The following is a 9609-nucleotide window of genomic DNA, read 5'->3' as shown; positions in this document are numbered from 1 at the left end:
GCTTCCCTTATTCTTCCATTCTGCTGTAAATAAGACTAGAGGCATGAACTTCCTGTATGTGCTGTGGTTCCCAGGGAAGCAGAGCCAATAGGAAATGAAAACCTCTTGCATATTGTGATAAGGTGTTTAGGTTTCACAGTTTCTTGCTGGAAAGGAAAGTGATATTTCAAAGTGTATTTGTCTATATTGAACTCTCAAGACAATCCCAGGCAGCGTCATTTCTGAAGCACCACCCTTTGGGACGGGGCTTGGTAAACATTTGCTGGCACTCAGTTCAGATTGCATCAGCTCTAGCATTAATTCTGGGCCCCAGATGAAGAACAAACTTTGGGGAATAGATGATTTTCCAATTCTGAGTTAAATATTTTGACTGTCACTTGCCAGTAATACTGTTATATTTTGGTTTTCACACAACTTCTCTATAAATGCCTGGTTTAAATAAACTTTAAAAATAAATTTTAGGGGCCTCAGTGATTAGGAGTACTTCCTGTTCTTTCAGAGGACCTGGTTCAGGTCTCAGTACCCACACTGGCAGTTCACAGCCACCTGTACCATCAGCTCCAAGGTATTCATCTGCTCTCTTCAGGCTTCTGAGGAGACCAGGCACACATGCAAAGCACTTACGTACATACGGGGAGCACACACACACACACACACACACACACACACACACAGAGACACACACACACAATACATACATATACACAGACATACAGAGATGCACACACGTGAACACACACACAGAAGAGCAAATATCTCCCTTTAGAATTTCCAAAATGATTAGAAGTTAGAAGTTTCTAAAAGCGGACTGGAGAGATGGCTTGCTCTGTGGATCCCTGAAGAACAAAAAAGTGTCGTGCTTATCTAAATTGTTCTATGACCAAAAAAGACTCAGCAGTCAGATATTGGGGCAAAAACTTGATAGATAAAGAAGTAGCGGAGGAGTAACCTGCTGACCTTCTCTCCACACTTCACAGACCAAAAAGGGGACCAACAAAATCCCGTGACTCCCCAAGTCCCTTTCTACTCCTTCCTGAGCCACTCTATTCATAGTCTAGGTCCTCCATATTCTCTATGACTACTTCTTGTCAATTAATTTCTGGCTCCACCCCCAGATTCAAGTTTAACTTGATTAACACAGTCTCAGGGTGTCACAGTGTGATCAAATATCCTGAAACAGAAAGGAGAGATGGAAGGGAGATGTTCATGGACAGAAGCAGGGACTGAATCATTTGCACCAAACGGGACACATAGCGCCCAAGTCCAGCAGAACAGGGGGTGTCATCAGAAAGAGGGTTCTTGAGTCCATATAAAAACTGTTCCTTGGCACCAGGCTTTCAGCTCTGGAGGCCTCTCTGTACCCGAGAAGTCTCTAAAACTTGCCAATCAGTTTTTATTTTGCACTGAGCCATTTTCCTGTCTTTCATTTCCCTAATTGACAGAGAAAAGAATCCACCTGCTAGCTGGTGTCACTAATACCCACATAACAAGCCCGGCAAAGGGCTGTAACTCCAACTCTGAGGAATCTGACCTCCATACTCATCAAGGGTCACACACTTGCACATACACTTGCTCATTGCTCACACAGACAAATGATTTTTAAAAGGAATTATCTAAAAGAACTTGAGGTTTTAAAAATGGAAACTTAGATGAAGTTAAGGATAAGAAGAAAAGAAAATTACTTACAATTTTATCACTTCTAATGAAACTATTATTATAAGAATGTTTAAAGATTTATATGTCAGTATTTTTCTTTGCATGAATGTCTGTGTACCACATGTGTGCCTTGGTGCCTGTAGAGTTCAGGAGAAGGTGTTAGATGCCCTGGAACTGGAGCTAGAGATGGTTTTAGACCACCATGTGAGTGCTGGGAACTGAACCCAGTCCTCTGCAAGAACATAAATACTCTCAACTGCTGAGCCATCTCTCCAGCCCCTTTCATAATTTTGATGAATGTAGCACGAATTTTAAATGGTCTTATTAATAAAAACAAACCTGGAGCCAGCTTGGGGTGAATGCTGGAAGTTCAGAGAGACAGAACAGGCCACAGCTACCTCACCTTGCCAATTCCTCAGCTGATCCTGTCTCCTCAGACTGGAAGCCTCTAGACTCCTCTCTAGCAGCCTCTGTGCTGCTCAAAAGCCTAAACGCTTACTTAACCAGATGGTTCCTGGTTTTCACACCTTTTATACCTTTCTGCTTCTGCCATCACTTCCTGGTATTAAAGGCTCTTGTTACCACACCTGGATGTTTCCAGTGTGGCCTTGAACTCACAGATATCCAGATGGATCTCTACCTCTGGAATGCTAGGATTAAAGTCGTGTGCTACCACTGCCTAACCTCTATGTTAAATATTGTGGCTGCTCTGTTCTCTGAGCCCCAGATAAGTTTATTGGGGTGCACAATGTATCAACCACAGATGAATTTTTTTAAAAAAGATTTTATTTTTAATTATGAAGTGAGGTGCCTATTAAACATATCAAAGCAGACCTGGCGGCCAGATTCTCCCAGAATCCTTCAGTAGTCCCTGCCTGTTACAGGGTGTGGCTGGCATACCTGACCCCCTATCCTAAACTTCTCCAGTCCAGGGGCTGGGCTTCCCCACGCCCAGCCGCCCTTCCCTATATAATCCAGCCATTTTGGTTACTCTGCCCTCTTTTGGCGTTGACCACATGGCAACCATTACTGCTTGACAGAGTTCCACCATTTCAACTTCTGGACCACAATTCTCCAGCACCTTTTACTTTCCTTTTTAATGATTCTCAGTATGTATTATGTGAGTTACCTTATGCCTTTTCCTTTGGGAAATTTTGTGTGGGCTTTGGTGAAGGATGAAAATGTATACAATGGTAGCCTCTCTAAATAAAATAATTCTTTGGACAAAATCCCTGCCACCTTGGAACCTTACAGCATGATAATACTGCCTACTCCCACTCAAGTTAACACCAAGCTGCTAGAAAATTTAGATAAGTAACATATGCTTGATATTTGATAATCCAGATTTATAAGTTTCTAAGGTCTACTCAGGTTCACAGTAGTATTTAATAGGTTTTCTGCCCCCCATAATAAGTTTCTCCACTGATGCAGTAAGTCAGATCAAGCTGAATTGGAAAAGTATAACAACAGGTTTATCTGAGCAAGACAAGTCCCAGATGAGTTCTCTAGTCCCAGAGATCAAGGCTGGAGAAGCCACATCCCCGAACTGAAGCAGGAAGACTTTTATTGGTTGTAGGCAAGGGGTGATGATGTGTTCACACAAGCTGGGTTTATGGTCAAAAGCTGAACTCTTTAGGCAGGGACTTGGGTGGGGACCCAGACCGTGCAGGGGAGAGCCAGAGGTTCCAACCAAACATCCTGACCTTTTTGGGTATATGGGCACCAGTTCAAATCTGGCTACTTCCTTGTTGGCATGGGGCAATGTGGGGAGGAGGAGTTGGTGGGCTCACGCTCAATGAGAGATATGGGTGAAAAAGCATTCCGTTAACAGTCACCCTGGAGACCTTGGGGATCTGTTCCTAGAGGAAGCAGAGAAGGCAGGTTGCTAGGAGAAAAAATAGATTATTACCACCAGCCCTATAAATGGGGCTAGCCATGGGAAGAGTGAAGATTGCTGGAAAGAATGGAACAGAGATGTGTGCTGGTTGTATTGCCAAAATTCCTCAGTCAATTTGTGGACTCGATATTAGTTTCCACCAGGCCAGATTCATTGATACAGTAGCAGCACTCTTTCCCCAGGAACATGCAGGTGTGTCTATAAAACACCTGGAATAGATTTACACCTTGGTGTCACAGCAAAGGCTATAGCTTTGGGGTAAAAGGCATGAACATTTTTCCTATGCCTCTCCACAGCTGTCATTTCTTTTTCATTAGCATTTAAAAATTTTAAAGTTAATAAAGCATTGTGTAATCTATCTCTGGGGGTCTTTATTACCCCTTTCTGCTTATTAAGCATATCTTTTAAAGTGTGATTAGATCTTTCTATAACTGCTTGTCCTATAGGATTGTGTGGTATACCTGCAATATGCATTGTATTGTAATATGCAAAAAAAAACCTGTTTCATTTTAGTAGAGACATATGCTGGAACATTGTCAGTCTCAATTTGTACAGGTATCTCCATGATGGCTATAACTTCTAATACAAGTGTAACTACAGAATCAGCCTTCTCAGAGTTCAAAGCAGTTGCTCATTGAAATCCTGAGTATATACCTACGATATTGTGCATATACTTTAATTTTCCAAACTCCACAAAATGAAACACATCCACTTGCCAAATTTTGTTTCTTTCAGTACCTTTGGATTACTATATGCATGTAGTAGAGTTTGATTATACAAAAAACAAGTAGGACATTTCCTTATAATGTCCTTGGCTTGTTGCCAAGTGATATAAAACTCCTTTTTCAATCTTTTGCAATAGCATGGTGTTTCTTTGAAATTCTGACGTTTCTAGAATGTTTCCTATCAATAGCTGATCAATTTCATCCTTACTTTGTGCTAGAGGGCCTGGTAGGCTCATATGGGATCTAATATGTGGGATCTAATGTAAGGGATGACTTTTATTTCTGATTATTTCTTGTAATTGAATAAATACCAAAGTTAGTTCTGAATCATCTGGAATAAGTTCAGCAGTTTTAATATATAAAACAACTTTCTACATATTGAGAGTCAGTAACTATATTAAGAGCTTCTGGGAAACCTAATACCGTGAGAATAACATATAATTCTGATTTTTGAACTGAATCATAAGGGCTTTGAGCCACCTTACTTAAATTTCCTGACTTATAACTTGCCTTTCATGATTTGTTTACATCAGTATAGAATGTATGGGCTCTGGAAATTGGTGTTCCCCACACAATGTGAGGAAAGATCCAATTGGTTCTCTTCATAAATTGAAGTCTCTTGCTTTTGGGATATTTGTTGCTAATCTCTCCCAAAAAAATTACTGCAAGCTCTTTGCCAATGTTCATTTTCTGTCTATAATGAGGCAATTTCAGCATTAATAAAAGGTACCACAATTTCTTCTGGTTCTATTCCTGTTAATTGACGAAGTCCCGATTTTCCTTTCTCTATGCATAAGAATTCTTGTGCGAGAATGTTAGAAGGCAAAATAACCAGAGTATAATCAAGGGCTGGGTCCAAATGATCTACATATGCGTCCTGTAATTTCTTTTCTACCAAAGCCAATTTTCTCTCAGCTTCAGCTGATGATTTTCTTGGACTACTTAAGTCCTTATCACCTTGTAAGGTTTGAAATAAATCACTTAGTTCTTGAGTTGTCAATCCAATTGTAGGCCATTGCCAATTAACATCTCCCAGCAATTTTTGAAAACCATTAAGAGTTTGTAATTGATCTCTCCTGATTTTTACTTTCTGTGGTTGAATCTTCTGTAGACCTATCTTATATCCTGGGTAATTAGCATAATCTCCTCTTTCTATTTTTTTCAGAAGCAATTTATAATCCTCAAACAAGGCAAATTTTTCTCTACCTTTCAAACATTTTCCCTAAGGTATCTGAGTCTGAATCAGCTAGTAAGATATCATCCATATAATGGCAAATTATAGATTGAGGAAACTGTCTATGGATTATCTCTAATGGCTGCTGTACAAAATATTGACTCAAAGTTGCGCTATTTTAATATCCTTTGTGGAAGAATTTTGCACTGATATCTTTTAACAGGCTTGGAACTGTTATAAGTAGAAACCTTGAAGACAAATTTTTCTCTAGCCTGTTCTTGTATAACAAAAAAGCAGTCTTTTAAATCAGTCACTATAATAGACTATCCTTTAGATAATAGAGAAGGCAAGGGAATTCTGTTGGACCCCAAAGTTTTTAGGGTCACAAGTGGGTGCCCCAAGAATCCAGACTCCAGTCCAGTTGATGCAACAGCAAGAGGTTTTATTATTAAAGCTTCTGTACAGAAGGGCAAACTCTTGTCCTGAGAGCAAGAGTGGCAACTTGCTGCAGCCCCATGGGGGTTTTTAAAGGAAAACCCCACAAAAGCCATAAGATTACAATTCCCATACAATTTCGTTTCACAAGATCATGGTCTGGTTACAGAGTGATCACAGAGGGGGTACAGTTACATCAACAGGTACATTCTTCCTGAAACCTCAAGGTGGGTATCAGGGCGGGAGTGGAGTTTATACAAAGGTCGCAGTGGTCCTTCCTGGAACACCTGCAACTATCCCAGTCACAGTTGAGCACATCGCTTAACAGAAATCTTTTTACATTGTTACATTGTGGCAGGGGTGATTGAGTAGTGGCTGAGTCAGGTTGCCCTTGGAACTAGATTTTTAGTTTCTCATTTCCTGGTGTTTGAAGTTTCTCTTTTCCTGAGGCTTGGGGGTGTAAGCCTGAAGGGTTAGGGTCTTTCAACTCGAGGCAGTGAAGATCCCATTGGCTGAATCACCTTATTTATGGCTCTTAGATCTGTTAACGTTCTCCATTTCCCAGATTTCTTTTTAATGACAAATGTAGGAGAACTCCAAAGACTGGTTGATTCTTCAATATGTTGAGCATTTAGCTGCTCCTGTCCCAGCTGTTCTGGGGCCTGTTGTTCCACACAGACAGGATTTCCAGTTAACCATTTCAAAGGTAGGGCTGTTGGCACCTTTAAAAGATCATCAGCTGCTGTTCTCTGCTTATATACAACCTGAATGGTCTGTGACCATTCTTGATAATACCTTTTAATATTTCTCTCAGAAGCATTCTTTATTTTATGGTTTATTTTATGGTCTGAAGTTGGAGCAATGTTAATCTGTGTTTTCCATGATGTAACAAGTCACATCCCCATAAATTCATTGCTATGTTAGCCACATTTGGCTTTAATTTCCCCACCTGTCCTTCTGTCCCTGTACAATCAAACCTCCTTGTACTTTGTTTTACCTGAGATGAAGTTCCAATTCCTAGAAGCTAAACAGTTACCTCCTGAAGAGGCCAATCTGGATGCCAAGATTTTGGTGAAATTATTGCTACATCTGTGCCAGTGTCAACCAAACCTTCAATTACAATACAGTTTATCCATAATTTTAGTTTTGGTCTTTGGTCATTTATAGAAGTGTGCCAAAATATTTATTTTATAGTCTCTCCTGAAAATTTTGTTTTAGCTACTGAATCTGTTCTGTTATCAGGACAGTATGGTTTTTAGCAACAGGCACTAGGTCCTTTAATTGCTCTGTGGAAGTTTCCCCATGCTAACAGGAAATGATTGAACCAAATTTGACATTGGGGCCTGTGAGAGGTTTCTAAGGCATTTCCTGATGGCAAAGGGTTACCTTGCCTGTGCCTTGTTGATCTGCATTCGTTAGTCCAATTTTGGGCTCTGCTACACCTTCTGCATACTCCAGAAGACTGGGGTCTTCTATTTCTAGAAAGAACATTGTTCCTAGGAATGCCTTGCCTACAATACCTTTTTATATGACCTTGTTCACCATAATTAAAACATCTGATCTTTTGATTTTTATTAAAGTATTTGAAATCACATAAAGTATTATCATGAGTATGAGATTCAATTTTGACTGTATGCCAGATTCATTCATCTCTGAGTGCTTACCTTTAAAGGCCTGATTAACCTTTTGCATTGTGAATTAACATTTTCAAAAGCCAAAGATTCAATTTGTATTTGTCTAGCTTCTGTAACTGATATCATTCTGTTTACAGCTGAAGGCAATCTTTGTTAAAAAAAAAAAAATCAATGAAGCCTTCTTTGGGGCCTTGTATAATTTTAGCAAATGACTCAGTCCTCTTCCTGGATTTTCAACCCTGTCCCAAGCATTCAAAGCTGCTGTATGGCATAGAGCCAAGGTGTGATCAACAAATATAGACTGTCTTTGTAAACCAGCATGCCAGTCTTCATCGAGAGACTAGTCTTGGGAAATTCCAACACCTCTAGCACTACTTAATTGTTCTATGACCCTAGCTCCCTTTCTCTACCATGTTTCCCATATTGTTGTATTAAATCTTGTGGAACAATTCTGTTCCTATTTGCTCATGAATTTAACATCTGCTTCACAAAAGGTGAATGCATACCATATGAAAATATTGCTTCCTTAAATCTCCTCAAATCTAACATTTCAACAGGATTCCCGTTAGCTTCTGTATGGTCTTGGGGATGCCTGACATCTGGTGGTCATTCTTGTATGATAATTGAATTAAGGTTGATTTTCTAATAACCTTGGCCTGCTTATCTTCAATTTCATAATGCAATGGTGAGGTAGGTTCTGCTCTAAATTTCTCTGTCTGTGTCTGAATATTTTTCTTATTTTCATTAGTAGGTCTTTCTAAGGTTGGTATTTTATTAGTAGTTAGTGTTTCTAAAGCTTGTATCTTATCAATAATAAGTCTTTCTAAGGTTTGTATCTTACCAGTCAAATTATCGTATTTAGCACAGTTATCAAACCACTTTTTTAAGGATAAAATATGAATTGCCAAACTGATAATAATTTTGATTGACATTATGTCAATCCCAGCTAAGTTGTTTATCCCCTCATTTATTTTTTCCATTTGCAGGCCTTCTATAGCAGAACTGAACAGGGTCCTAACTCCCCGAATTGTGATAGTTCCTATTTTTAACATGGGAAAGATCCCCCACCCCCACTTAAACCTAATTTCCCTTTTCAGAATTCCCAGGTATCTCACCAGATCTGCTGCTGCTGCTGATAGCATAGGTGGACTGTGGGGGAGGGCTGATTAGCTGCAGTGACAGTGCTCAGCTGTGCAAGCAGGGAGCACGACACCCGCACCGAGGCAGGAGGGGAGCTGTTACTAAGAGAGAGAGCCAAGTGCAAGAGCATCCATGGGCTCTGGCTCAGCACTGGGGAGTGTGAGGACCAGTCAGGCCCCATGAGCTCCGTGCCAGGTGACAGCAGCAGGGGCAGTAGCAGGGTGCCCTGAGCCAGCCACGCTAACTGTATGCCTGAGCCATGGACCAATGAGACTGCTCATGTGTCATCCTGTGCAGGGAGTGGGGGTGGGCCACCTGAAGAGCTGATGTAGAGAAACGGGTAAGTGAAACCCCATGTGGCTGGGGCACAGCATGGGAGGGGACCCAGGCCCTGCCCAGGAACTGCCGCTGAGGCAGTGGTGGCTCTGAGCCACTTTAGCCTAATCAAAGGCCACGAGTTGGACACCAGATATAGTGATTTCTTTCATCATTTTACTGAAAAATAAAACTTGGGAATAAATATTAGGGAATAAACCTGAGAGATCCACAGGGTGACCAAGACAGGATCTTCCTCTCTTCTTCCCAGATCAAAAGGACCATGCAACCCCTCAGCTCCTCTTCCTCCTCCATGGGTCCTTCTATTTCCCTCTGAGTCCACCAGGAAACTCTATGGTCCACCCCAGCCAGCTGAATGTGGATTCCACTCTCTGAATCAAGGTCAGATTCAGTTGATGGTCTTAGAACAAACAACACAAACAGATTTTAACCCAACAGGTCTGAGAAGGATAAATTTCACCTGAGTAAGCAAAAGTGCAGACCAACCAGCTTCTGAAATCTATTAAGAATGACAGAGACTTACTGGCTACCTAGACAGCTACCTCAGATTCCTCTGTGTTCATTGGGGGCAGAGTCCCAAGGGCAGCTCCAGTCTCTGGCTGCCATGCCCAG

Source organism: Peromyscus maniculatus, chromosome 4 (genome assembly GCF_049852395.1).
Source record: "Peromyscus maniculatus bairdii isolate BWxNUB_F1_BW_parent chromosome 4, HU_Pman_BW_mat_3.1, whole genome shotgun sequence".
NCBI lineage: Eukaryota > Metazoa > Chordata > Mammalia > Rodentia > Cricetidae > Peromyscus > Peromyscus maniculatus.
Note: the sequence above shows the minus strand (reverse complement) of the source record.